The sequence below is a fragment of the Balaenoptera physalus genome (assembly GCF_965194825.1).
Source record: "Balaenoptera physalus genome assembly, chromosome: 2".
NCBI classification, from domain to species: domain Eukaryota; kingdom Metazoa; phylum Chordata; class Mammalia; order Artiodactyla; family Balaenopteridae; genus Balaenoptera; species Balaenoptera physalus.
Genome location: NC_138883.1, coordinates 22,862,017 through 22,876,514, shown reverse-complemented (window position 1 = coordinate 22,876,514; position 14,498 = coordinate 22,862,017). Strand labels below are relative to the sequence as shown.

The window sequence follows — 14,498 nt, the reverse complement described above, 5'->3', positions numbered from 1 at the left end:
GCGCACGGGCTTCAGTAGTTGCAGCACGCAGGCTCAGTAGTTGTGGCTTGTGGGCTCTAGAGCCCAGGCTCAGTAGTTGTGACGCACAGGCTTAGTTGCTCCATGGCATGTGGGATCCTCCCAAACCAGGGCTCGAACCCATGTCCCCTGCATTGGCAGGTGGATTCTTAACCACTGTGCCACCAGGGAAGTCCCTGGAAGTGTTGTTTCAACACAATTCTTTCCTAGGACCAAAAAGTTCCTTTCAGGCAACATGACCAGAGGAATATAGGGATTCTCTCTTTTAGAGAACCTGGTGATTGACTAGATATAACAGTTAAGGAGAAGAAAGTATCAAGAATAATTCCACAATTTCTTGTGTGAGCAATTGGATACACAGTAATACTAGTAGATGGGGGAAGATTCAGAAGAGCCATTTTTGGGAGAATATATTGAGATTGGTTTGGACAGGTTAGCTTTAAGATGTCTTTGAAATGTGTGAACAAGGATGAATATATAGCTAAGTGTATAGATACGGACCTCATAGAAGGCTAGCAGCAAAGTTAATTTGGCCTAATTAGCATATTAATGGTAAATTAAAATGTGCAGAGCAGTTGGAGTCATCTAGGGAGAACTTATAGTTTTACATGAGAATAGAGCCTAGAACTAAGTTTTGGGGAATTCCATCATTTACTGGAGAGGTAGGGCAGGATGAGCTGGGGAAGTTGAGAAAAAGTAGAGATATCAACTATAGGAGGAAACAGGAGATTGTTGTGTCCTGAAACCAAGAGTAGAGAATGTTTAAACAGGAAGGAGTGTGTAAAATACCACAGAGACGTCAGGTAGACACAGCTAGACCAATTAAATTTGATGACATCAAGGTCTTCGGTGACCTTGGCAAGAACTGTTTCAGGGGATTTGTGGTAGGATGGAGGACAAGATTCTAGGGAGCTAATATAACAGAGAAAGGGGCTAAAATAGACATAGTGACTGTGAATAAAAATAGAGAGAGGTAGCTGGTGGGGGAAATACAGTTGAAAAAAGTTTTTTTTCTTTTTAAGAGAAACTTGAGAATGTTTAAATGTTGATGGCAAAGAGGCCACAGAGAGTAAATCAAATATACCTCAATAAAAATATATAAATAAAAGGGAAAAAAGAACAATTAAGATGGTAAAAATGTATATACTAGGTTTCAAAGACTTGATATAAAAAAGAATGTAAAATATAACATTACTCATTTGTTGTATTGACTATATGTTGAAATATTTTAGATACATTGGAGTCAATAAAATATTTTAAAAAGAGGCCACAGAGAAAAGAAGGATGAAGATGAGTTAATCCTATCCTAATCCATAGGATTAGGTTCTTAAGAAGGCAGGACTATTAGAGGATCCATAGTACACGCAGAGGGATTATCCTCTTAAAGAGATCATTCGTTCCTCATTGTGGAAGGAGGCAAGATACATTGATGCACATACTTTTTAGGTTTGCTGTTGGTGAAGGTTTGCTGTTTGCTGTAGTGTTTGTTTCCTTTCTGGAAAGGAATAGGTAAGCGCGGGAGGCTGGGTATTTAAGGAGAGTTGAGAGTTGGGCATACTACTTATGACAAATGGAAGAGTGGGTCAACAAAAGAGATATCACAGTATTGCTGGATGGTATGGAGGGCTCAATGTTTGTGTGTGCAGGAGGGGCTATTTTTGAGGGAGACATGGACATGTGATGTGATGGAACCAAAATGCAGATGACTGGAGCAATAAACCTAAACTGAAGAGGTGGTGGGTTTAGGCTAAGATTGCTTCCAACTCTTTCTTGTTTCCAAGCAGTGGCTGAAATTAGAGAAGGACTGGGAGGCTATGAGTGACAATAGCCAAATGCCTGTCTTTATCTTCCCACAAGACTAGACAGTGTTTCCAGTTCTGTTCTATTATAAAGAGCGAGCCAAAGCCGGCTTTGTAGAACAAGAATTCCTACCTTGGTTTCCTCCTCTTGCTGCCTGGTGCTAACAGCTTGGGAGTATTTTATTACAGTCATATGACTGGTACCTACAATTCAGAGTAAGAGTGCAGACAAGAATTTGTGCCATCCAATTAGAAAAGGTCATTACACTTATCCTGAGCTGGAATGGGGGTAGAGAGAGATGTAACTGGCAAGGCTAATTTTGTCATGTGGCATGCAAGGGCATGTGGCAAGCTGATGGTCTCTGCCTTATCTAAGGCAAGAGCCCATATCCTTGGTTTTGATCCTGTGTATGAGGAAGGAAACACTAACACTAACAATTACCATGAGGTTGTATTCAAGAGAAAGCCCTCAAGCTTTCCCTAGCCATAAAGAATCCCAGAATGCCATGGCAGCCTTGGTATATTATCCTCCTCATCTCCTGGTGAGACTTTGTGTCTGTGCCTTGGCAACTTCACATTTACTCTGTGAATCACATTGCAGCAGCAACATTTATCACATTATGTGCTGAGAAAAGTAAAAGAAGTGGGAGTTGGCTGAAATGAACAAAGTAAAGCAGGGATTGTTGATTAAGGAGTCAAATTGCTAACTCTCTGATAATACCCATGTGGTGAAGGTAACTGTCACAGGATCAAAATATTAGTGGTGTTTCTCTCTGAATGTGTTTAAAAAAAAATTAGTTGTCTCAAAATGTAAGGAAACATGACTAGTGACAGAGTATAAATCAATACTTTTCATGGAAAATTATAATGCATTTTAATTAATATTACTCTCCCATGCATCTTAAATGTCCAGTATTTAGAAGTGACACAATCTCATTTTTGATTAGGAGGTTTGGAAACATTTTACTTTCAAATAATTGGCTCAAGGTAATAATGAAAGTATTACTGTTGGTCATGGTAATAATAATGATAATAAAATTATTATAGCTACCATTTATAACTCACTTGGTACCAGGCACTCTGCTAAGCATTTTGCAAGTGTTGTATCATTTAAGCCATACAACACCCTTACGAGCTGGTACTGTTATTTTATAGTATTTATTTTACAGAACTCTATTTAACCAGCAAGGAAGCTAGGCACTACTAAAATGTCAGGGCTGGAATACACCCGGCTGTGTCTGTCTCTAGACTCCATGCTCTGCTGTATTCTGCCATTTCCTCTGTTACCCTACTATCTCCATGCCTCAGTTTCCTCTGTATAAAATAACTAATCGCATCAGTCTCATTGGGATTTAAGGATTAAATGAGACAATACATGTAAAACTCTGATAATAATACAAATACATAGAATATACTCAAGTAAATGCTACTTGCATGACTGCACTAGAGCAAATGATGTATCCATTAGAAGTCTTGCTACGTGTGTTGTCTCTCCTGATAATCAATCAACTTGCTCTTTGAACTGCTTTTCTTGCAGTAGCTTGAACAGGGCTGACCTAACCATAAACTCTTTCTTGGGATCAAAAGCTAACAATAAACTGTAGCCCTGTGCTACAGTTTATAGAAACAGAATAAAGTAAAGCCTAAGGAGCCCATAGGGAAACCATATTCCTAGCTACAAACATGTAACAATATACTGTATTCAGCTAAACAAAATCTGTGACAAGGAAAGATGGTGTTCAGCAACAGGCTCTTTGAGAAGAATTTGATTCCTTAAAACCACAGCTTTCTAAAATGTGGGAGCAAAATCAGGGCCAACATAAGAAAATTTGTGAAGGTCCATTGGTGTGAGGATTTCTAGAACGTGAGGTCATCTACTTGGTCTTCCCTTTCCCATGTTTTCAGGAAGTTGCCATTTTAAATCTCACTTGGGAATAATAAGACTCAGCAACAAAAAGGAAGGACCTATTGATCCAAGCTACTGTGTGAATGAGTTTTAAAATAATTATGCCCAGTGAAAGAAACCAGACAAAAAGAGGACATTCTGTATGATTTCATTTATATAAAATTCTAAAAAAAGAAACAATAGTGACACAAAGTAGATCACTGGTTGCCTGGAAATGGGCAGGGATGTGGAGGGAAGCATTGCAAAGGAACATACAGAAACTTTTGGAGGGTGATGATTTCACAGGTGTATACATATGACAAAACATATCCAATTGTACACTTTAAACATGTGCAGTTTATTGTACTTCAATTATACCCCAATAAAGCTATTTTAAAACTTTCACAGGATACTTTAGAAAATTCTTTTTATAAATTGTAACTTTTATAATATTTTCCTTCAAAGCTATTGTCAATTCTTACTCTTATTCATTAAGAGAATTTTGGGTTTTCTTATAAACTTGAACTTCTTTATTGAAGTTAGAATTAGCTTTCAGGTTTTACTTATTCACTTATACATGCATGGTTGCACTGCCCTCCCCCCCGACACACAGATACACATACACACAAACCTGCTAAGATTTTGATGAACTGCACTGAAACTATACATTAATTTTGGAATAAAAGACATTTTTATGATATTGAGTGTTATGAACCACGAATATGGTATATCTCCATTTATGCAGGTCTTCTTTAATGTCTTTCAAGAGTTTTACAATTTTCTTTATATAGGTCTTGTACATTTCTAAATATCTATGATTTTATTACTATTGAAATGATATTTTTTTAAAAATAAATTTTCTGTTGAAAGTTTATAAAAATACAAATGATTTTTAAATAATGATTTTTAATCCAGTTACCTTTTATTAATTATTTAGATTTTGTTGATTTTGTTGATTCTTTTAGGTTATTTTATGTAGACAGTGATGGCATCTGCAAATATCAAGAATTATTTATACTTCCTTTCTGATTCTCAAAACTTTTATTTCTTTCTCTTGCCTTATTGCTTTGGCTAGGTTCTCCAATACAGTCATGAATATAAATGGTAATAGATTATTTTTTCTTACCCCATTCCTAATCTTAAAGGAAATGATTTTAATATTTCATCATTAAATATGAGTTTACTTTGTTTTAAACCACTGATTCAATTTTTAAAACAGTTATAGGACTATTTTCTGTTCCTTCATTAGTCAATTTTACTAAGTTACATTTTCCTAGAATTTGTTTTCAAATCCATTGCCATAAAGTTGGTCATGATATTCTTTTACATATTTAGTTATGATTTCTATTTTATTCCTAATTTTGTGAAAGCATTATCTTTTTTTCCTGATAAACCTTGTCATTGTTTTGTTAATTTTATGTTTATAAGAACTTTTAACTTATTTAAAGGCTTATAAGTTTATAAGAATTTTATAAGAACCAACTTTTAAATTTGCAGATTATTTCTATTTTATGCATGTCCCAAATCTGTACTAATATTTTTTACCTTCTCGCCTATTACTGTGGACAGACTGTGCTCAAACCTAAGTCTAACCCCTTCATTTGTGCATTAAATTTCATTCCCTTCTCCTACTCAAAAACATTGGTCTGACAATTCTCATTTCTTTCCCTGCATCATCATATTCCCTCCCTTATTATTGGAACATTCCCATCAACATAAAATATATTATTATTTCTTCAACTTACAACAACATCAATGTTCTCCTGACCTCATTACTTCCAGATGCTGCCCTATTTCTCTTTTCCTCTACAGCAAAACTCCTTTAAAAAGTTGTCTGTACTTGCTGTTTCCAATGTATCCTCTCATTTTTTTTCTTGAACACACTCTACTCAGGCCTCTGCATCAGCCACTGCTATGAAACTCCTTTTCTCCAGGTCATCAGTATTGCTAAAATCCAGTTGCAATCTCTTGGTCCTTTTCTTATTTGCCTGATTAGTAGCATTTGACACAGTTGCTTATTCTCTTTTCTTCCCTTGGCTTCCAGCACACCACACTCACCTGCTATCCCTAATCTATTTCTGGCTACTGCCTCTCAATCTCTTTTGCTGGTTCCTTCTCATATTATCAATATCTAAAATTTGAAGTAGCTCATGGCTTAATCCTTGGACTTCATTTCTCTATCTACACCACTGTTTGGTGATGTCATCCTGTATCATGGCTCCTAAATATTCATCTATATTCTAATGACTCCAAAATTATATCTCCATCTCACGTGTTTCTCCAGCACACCACTGTTAACTCCATTTGCTGCATGACCACCGTAAACCCCCAATATGATTGGCGGACCAAGTGGCATTTAGGGTTCCTAGAAGTCAGAACCAGTTCAAAGCCAGTGCCTCATAGTTCCCAGAAGATCTGGGTATTTCTTTTTCCCATAGCACATTCATACTAATAAATGCCTACAGTTTCCTTTGGAAAAGGCTTGAAGGAAGATTCATAGTATATATGCATGGCAGGGTAGCAGGCTCTACCTTCAAATGAACTTAACCTCTCCCCTTCAGTCAAGGAGTTCTAGGCTTATATATAGAAACTGGGTGAGAGGTTATGACACTGCATTGTGTCAGTCCACACCTAGTTTCTCTCAGACATTTGAACTGTTTTTATTTTATAGATCAAGTAACATTTTAGCGACCCATCTATATATTTCATCCCTAGAGACACTAAACAATTTTCCACTGCCAAAGATATCTGCAGCTCAAAACATACTGATTACCAGTTTATTCCTTCTGTCCATTATGGTAAATACATCCACATTGTCAGTTAAGCACTGATACTTGGTTAAGTGTCAGTTAAGCCTCTGCAAATGCAGTCTCCTACTGAAAATCAGACAGCATATTTCAATGGCAGTATCACCCACTTCTGTACTTATAAATAACAGCAACCCGAGAGCTTTCCCAAGATTCAGGTTCTCTCCTCACCAATGTAAATGGGGTGTCCTTGGAGCCTTCTCAGTGAATGCCGTGTGGGTTAAAGGTAACGGAGGGGTGGGACTGTAGGTCACAGATGATAAATGTCTCTAACATTCTTTTCTCCCCGAGTCTTTTGGATCTGCTTTTCTACATTTTCCCAGGGGTGTTTTGGCATCTCAATCTCATTAAATGCAGGCTATCAAAGAGTCAGATGTCACTCATTCAAAATAAACTATTAGAACCACTTCCAATGAACACATTCAATCCAGAAACACTCATAAAACCATCAACATCAATAAGCTTGGTTCTTTCTGGAATTCTGTTCCTTCCTCCTTGGGCAAACACCCTTAGAATCCATTCACAATATTCCTCATTTTCTCTCTGTAAATGTTCCAATGCACACAGACTCTATCCTTCACCATAGTCCTTGTTACCTTCCTTGCCACAGTGCTGAAGGACAGTAACCCTTTGGCTTTCTAAGGACCTGCTTCAGTCAGCGTTGTACCATCAATCACAAGTGATGCTTTGATTGATCGTATGTCAGTTCATGTCATAGATCACTAACAATGCACTTCCCATGAACAAGTAGCTCAACACTCACTGCAAGCCCACAAAATGACCAAATTAACCCTAAAGTACTATGTTTGATGGTATGTTTCATAGGACTATTCCTAGTGCCAAAATCTTTATCAGTCGGGACTCCTCAAAAGCAAAGCATATCAATGTTTTGAAATGAACTGATTTAATGGAATGAATTACTAATTATGTCTAAAGTAGTATTTTATGTAACAGAGAAACAAAAAGAGCGAGCGCTAGAGAGAGAGGGAGAAAACATGAAGGTGTCACAGAGGTAGCAACTGAAGGAAGCAGTTACCACCCTTAGGGCTGGGGGTGGGAGACAAGGGCGAGAGGTTGGAAATTTTAAACCCTAGAAGCTGGAAGGAGGGCCTGTGGTGCTGGAAGTCAGACTTCCAATGACAGTGTGGCTCTGCTTAGCTGGTGCAGATATCTTTTTGTGTTGGGCTGGGGTCATGAGGGGGTGGGGTGGGGTGGGTGATGAGGATGTTTCTACCAGTATGGGAAAAATTAAAACTGGATTCAGCTGCTGTTTTTGAAAGGGACTGCTGCTTCCAAGGTAAACAGCACTGCGAGGCAAATGCTTACAGGAATAAGAACAGATAGGAATCAAATAGGAATCTGACGGTAAATAATTTGCAATACTTCGGGGCTCATTCTTATCTTGCAATCAAACTACACTTTAAAGTTATAGCATAGCAAATCCCTGTTAGGGAAAAATAAAGACCAAATTCTTAAAAACAAGTGAAAATAGCACACATCCAATACAGACAAAAGTGTGGTAGAAGACATTACTTTTTCGTCCCTCTTACTTTGCGCACGTATCTGAAAGCAAAACATCTGTTTGCCTGCACATGTATGCAAGCAAAATATTTTGGGTTTATCCAAATGGGCACACAATTTTTATTTGTTCCATAGGATAGTCCTTGACTAGAAAGCACTGTGCCAAGAAAATCAGCCGGGGTATAATGTCAAAATATCACCTTTAATTGTGTATTTATTTATTGTGATTTTGGGTGAAAAAAGATATTATTCTGAAAAAAAAAGAAAGTTGTCCACAATGTGATTTAATTTTTCAGGAGCTATAATGAAGCATTGCTAAATGAACATACTTATTATATGAGGTAAAATTTCACTTGAGATTTAAGTGTTGCTTCTGGGACAGAATAAGTAAAGCTGCCTTTATTTTCAGGCCACAGAATTTTGTTGAAAATCTAAAGAAAAATTCTACAAAATTACTGGCCGATACGAATTTAGTAAAGTTGCAGGATGCCTGACCAATGCACAAAAATCAATTGTATTTCTATATATGAGAAATAATCAATTGGAAAGTAATATGTAAAAAGTATCATTTATAATAACAATGAAATACTTAGGAATGAATTTATAAAATATGTGTAAGACCTGTATACTTTAAACTGTAATAGAAAGTAAACTAATATTTGCTGAAAAAAATGAGATATAGTACTAATCTTAAATTAATTATATTATTAAATTAATTTAATACATTAAATTAAAATAATACTAAATATAATTCATATTAAAATGTTTTAAAGTTATGTTCAATATAAAACAATTTCTCATAAAATTATTAGTTATCAGAAGAATATAAAATTAAACTACATACATCTGAAACTAAATATTTTAAATCAACTATACTCCAATAAAACTTAAAAAAAAATTAAACCACAAATAGACACTCTACAGTTACAATGTAATGGCTAAAATTAAAAATACAATACAAAGTGCTGGTAAGATGTGGAAATAACAAAACTCTCACACATTGCATATGGGAATGCAAAAATGGTACAGGCACGTTGGCAGTTTTGCAGTTTCTTATGAACTAAAACATATACCCACCATATGACCCAGCAGTTCCATTCTAACTATCCAAAGAAATGAAAACATATTCATGTCCACATAATAAATTGTACAGGAATATTCATAGAAACTTTGTCCATAATAGCCAAGAACTGGAAACAAATCAAATGTCCTCAAAAACATAATGCTAAATAAAAGACATCAAATACAGAAGACCGTATGATTCCATTTATATGAAATTCTAGAAAAGTCAAAACTGCAGTGATATAAAGCAGACCCTTAGGCTTTAAGGTCTGGAGTTTGTTGGGGTGGGGGAAGGATTAACTGCAAAAGGAAAAAGAACTTTCTGATGTGATGGAAATATTCTGTATCACGATTATGTGGTATTTATACAACTGGGTACATTTATTCAATCTCATCAAATTGCTCATTTAAGACTGGCAAATGTTATTGTATGTAAATTATACCTCAATAAGCTAAATTTTTAAAATTTGCAAAAGAAAACTAAATTTTCTTTCATGAAAGTAACAGTAGTTTACCCTTTCACTACGGATGTCACCTAATGCCTCTGGTCAGTTTCTGAGGGGGCAAAGTGAGAAGACAAAGAGAGAGCAAAACTCAAAGTTTCCTTTAGCTCAGGGGAGTAAAACCATAAAATGTAACTTCTTAAAATGTGTTTAACCATAAAATGTATTTCCAAATAACTTATACTTGTGACTTACTGTAGCATTCAGTATTTGGACATCTATTATACCGACAGTACCGCAGGCCAGTTGTGTTGGCCAGAGAAGCAAAGACAATCTACAGAAAGAGCATAACCTGGGCAATTGAGTCAAGAAACATCTGCCATTCCTCTACCGTTTCTCCCAACCTTCCCTCAACACCAGAGGTCACAGACCTTGAAAAGAGAATGAGAGAACCAGATCATGACCCCAATTCTCAACCAGAATACACCCACACATGCCACACGGTGCCAGGGCCAGGAGTGGGAGAGGACTGAGGGGAAACCACCACTCTTCCCCTCAGGTCTCTTGAGCCCTAGATGTAGCTGTTGATCAGGGAGGGAAAGGTCTGAACTAGAGTTAAGACTGGAGTTGTAAATTGGATAGTCTTTTAACACCAAAACTGACTGGGAAGGTATAAATCTGCCCAAGATGTGGCTAAAGAATTTACAACCAGGAAAGGAAGGGGGGGATGCAAGATAAGACACTGACGGAAGTGTTTAAACAAAAATAATTCCTGTTTCATGTTTGAGCTGACCTATTCAATAAATTGGAATTTTCAAATTCTGGCCTGTTCACTTGCAGCTGTTGACCTTAGGCAAGTTACTTAACTTACTTTTGCCCTATGTATGAAACGGGAATTCATGAGATAAGACATATAAAGCTTAGAAAAAGCACTGAACCCATAATGTGTTCAATTCACACCAGCTTTCATCATCATTATAATTCGCATTATCTCATTAAACTCAATGGGCCTGGCAATAAGCGGTGATGGGATTAACAGGGGACATATATGCACTCCAAGAAATGGAGTGTGAAAAAGGAGAGGTAGGGAAGGTAAGGAACTGGAGAGTAGATGACCTACCTAATAGATTCAAATTCAAATTTTAAAAAATCTAGATGGGCCAAACAAAACCACTCTACAGACAAATCCTACCCTGGAGACTGCAATTTCCAATATAATTTCAAGATTTCATTCAACTCCAACCTGGACCTGACCACCCACCCAGTCAGCTTTAACCCCTTCTCCCTTATTGCCTCTTTATCCTGTCAATTCCCACATCCTATTCGTGCCTCCATTCAATGAATCCTTAGCCTTCTCTCCAAAATAAGTTCTGAATACTTCCTCTCTTTGCCCACTTCCACACCTGTATTGGTCAGCTATTCCTGCAAACCTAGGGCCTTACAACATTAAAGGTATATTTTTCTTGTTCACTCTTTGATGGTCAGCAGAGGCAGATGTGCTTCCGTCTGTAGTTGGCTGGGCTCCAGACTTTGGATCAGGAACAAATTTATATCACGTATCTCTCATCATTCTTAGACCAGCAGCTATTTGGGGCATGTACTTCCTGTGGCAAAGGGCAGGAGCACAAGCGGGTGAATAAGAAAAGCACAGTCGCTCTTGAGTTCTTAGCCCGAAACTGGCATATCGTGGTTTCTTCCCACTTCGCACTGGCCAAAGCAAACCAATCTCACGGCCAATCTCAACATCAGTGAGGCTGGGAAATACACTCCATTCACTCTCGTGGAAGGTATTGCAAAGTCATATGGTGAAGGGTGTTAAATGTGTAATTCCAACAAAGGGAAGGTGTGGATAATTGTGAACAATAAATGAATCAATTGACAAAATCCCATCCTTTGGTCGCAATTATTCATGTCCCTCTCATAACCAAATTACACTTAAGCCCTCCCCAAGTAACACCACAAGGATGCAGACATGTGGAGCAGAACTGAACCCAACCCCAGCCTAGAGCCAACTCCAACTTGGGCGACCTGCAACCTGAAACAGAGCTACTTGGCTAATCCAGTCTAAATCAGCAGACCTGTAAGTGTGAAAATAAGTGCTGATATCAGACACTGAGTTTGGGGGTAGTTTTATTAGGCAGTACTTACGTGGCACTAGCTGATTAATATAATGCACTTTCTCATAATTTTTCTATGTCCTTGACATGACTTCAACACTTTCTCAATCTTCTTAAATCCTTCCTATGTCTCAGATTGACCCAAATGTTCTTTCAGTTCCTATATCTTTATCTCATCTCCAATAACGTCTACAGAGGCTATGCTACTTACTTTGTACTTTAAATATAGTCATTCTGTGCATTTTTGAAAACTTGTTATTCACTCATATTTCAACAAAGATTTTTGAACCCTTACTATGTGAACAATGACAAGAGCTGAGAATACAAGGATGAAAACAGGATCCAGCTTCTTGGGACTGTACAATCTAATAAGAACAAAATAGTAACTAAGAAGGTACATGAATGCTCTAATTCCAATGTATCAGTTTTAGATGCTTAATTAGGTTTTAAGCTAGGACAAAGCGTTAAAGGCGAGGATTATTTTATTCTTTCTTGATCCCCTTATAGTACTAAGAGACAGAGCTTTTCTAGAGTAAGTTTTCAATAAGCAGTTGTTTTTTGTTTTGTTAAATGGTTACTTCATCACAACTGCCTTTGTGCTATGTCTAGCAGCTGAGTCTTTCACCCACTGTTCCCAAATATTTGCTGAATGGCTATTATGTGCCAGGCATTGTGCAAGGCCAAGGTGGTCCTGGCTGTCAAGGAGAGTATAGTCTGGATGAGACAGGCATGTATACACATAATTATGATAGCACTTAAGATACACAAGAGTACTGCGAGAGCAAAAAAGAGTGACCAAGTTCACTTGGGGAAGTAACTATAATTTTATATTATAATTGGATCATTAAAGTGTAGAAATTTTTCAGGCAGGAAAAATGGGAAAGGCTCCTCTAGGTCACAAGAACATCTTGTACAAAAGAAACTAACACACCATTGTAAAGCAATTATACTCCAATGAAGATGTTAAAAAAAAAAAAAAAAGTACATCGGCATGAAAAAGCAGATGGGTTTGGAGATTAGCAAAGCATTAAGTATGAATAGAATTTAGGTTGGGTGGGAGCTGAGTGATGAGAGATGAGGCCACAGCTGAGCTGAGAAGAGCTTTATATGCCAAAGTAATAAACTGAGATATTATTCTATGGAGGTCGAGCAACAAATGGAACATTTTAAGAATGAAAGAACTGTGATTGGATACTTTTATTTATTTGAGGGTGACCACCTCATGACAATGTGGAGACTGGAATAAATAAAGATAACTTGATGACAGAAAGACCAGTTAGGAAACAGTTAGTTCCAGGCCCAATATGATAAAGGCTCAGCTAGGCTGGAGGGTGGACTGGAGAGGTGTTTCTGCAAGAGTTGACAGGATGTGCCGAGCCGGTGGATGGGAATTACAGAGGACAGCAGGGTAAACCAGGTCTGCATTGTGTCTAAGCTGGGAGCCGAATGGGACTTTCATGACTTCATAAGATAGGAGGAAAGGCAGGTTCGGAGTAGAAAGAGCAATCTAGACGTAAATCCTGTCCTACTCATCTCTCCACAATTTGGGTAAGGTATTTCACTTTTCTGAACTACAGCTGCATCATCTATGAAATGGAAAAATAATATCTACTTTATGGGATTGTCATAAATAGGAGTAAAACATAAAAGCATTGAGCATACTGCATGGACAGAGAAGGTGCTTGATAAATATTTGCTGAATGAAGGAAACTGACTGAAGTAGAGTGAATAGCGAGACCAGCGTTTTAAATGAGGCTTGATTACGTGACCTTGAGCATGTTACCTAACCTTGATGACACTCAGTTTCCTCACATGTGAAACAGAAAATCTATCCTACCTCACTGGCTTGTTGGGAAGATTAAATCTGAAATCCTATGCAGAGCCTGATGTAGTCACTGGCACATAATCGGTGCTGAATAAATGCATTGAATGAAGGTATAAATTCATTCAACTGTGCTCAGTATACCTGTTTTAAGGAGATAGAAAACTACCTCAGTTTAGTAAATATTTACATTCACACTTAGACAAATACACACAAAAGAGGATCTTACGTTTGTTTCACATTAAATTTAAAATGGTAAGCTTCCATTATTTGGAAAGTTAACTTAGAAAAGTTCATTCTTCAATAATGTTAAAAAACTGGCACGCCTCTCTAATATACTTGTGTTATATAAAAACTAGAAACTACCTTCATATCTTCTCATTAGAAACAAAGCCATGTACACAGCTAAATCCTTGTGCAGAGTGTAGGTGACCTGCGTAACTTTTATTCCAAAGAAGTGGTACTAGACTGAGAAAACTTGAGAACCACTATTTTTAAATAACACAAGTACTACCAGCATTAATCCTTTTTTAAATTGTTTGGATGCCTTTGACGATTCACTGTGGATACTATTCCTGCTTGAATAAATGCATTTTACTTTGTATATTGTGGCTGTGACAGATACTGGTATATGGCCTCCAGTATCTTTCCTTCTCCACCTTCTTTTAATAGATGAGACCACCCCTCCACCCTTCCTCCTCCATCCCATCTTTTAGAAACATGGTCTCCCAGCTACAGACTACATTTCCCAGCATCCCTTGAAGCTAAGTAAGTTCATGTGCTAAAGTTCTGGGCAATGAGAGAGGAGAATTGATATCTTTCATTTCTGGGTCATCTCCTTAAAGACACTTGCCCTGGACTCTCTCCTATTCCCTTCTGCTATGGGCTGTAGCACAGACGTGGTAGAAACCCAGCTTTGGTAATGCTGATGAGCACATCAGGGAAGGAAGAAACCTGTGTTGTTTAATGACCTTCACCACCTGGACCAGAGGGACCGTAATGTGAGAAATACATTTCTATCTAC

The 14,498-nt window shown here is 37.3% G+C and overlaps 1 protein-coding gene across 5 annotated transcripts in view; it reads left to right on the top strand.

Annotated features, from left to right (window-relative positions):
• Positions 1–14,498, top strand: part of LOC309655771 (uncharacterized protein) — a 119,703-nt gene that overhangs the window by 23,322 nt on the left and 81,883 nt on the right. For 3 of the 5 annotated variants that reach the window (XR_014260974.1, XM_082451473.1, XM_082451471.1), the window contains exon 1: positions 1–14,498. This exon is cut by the window's left edge. The gene's annotated coding sequence lies outside the window, so the exon portion shown is untranslated. The other 2 variants (XR_014260975.1, XM_082451472.1) reach the window with 1 other exon arrangement.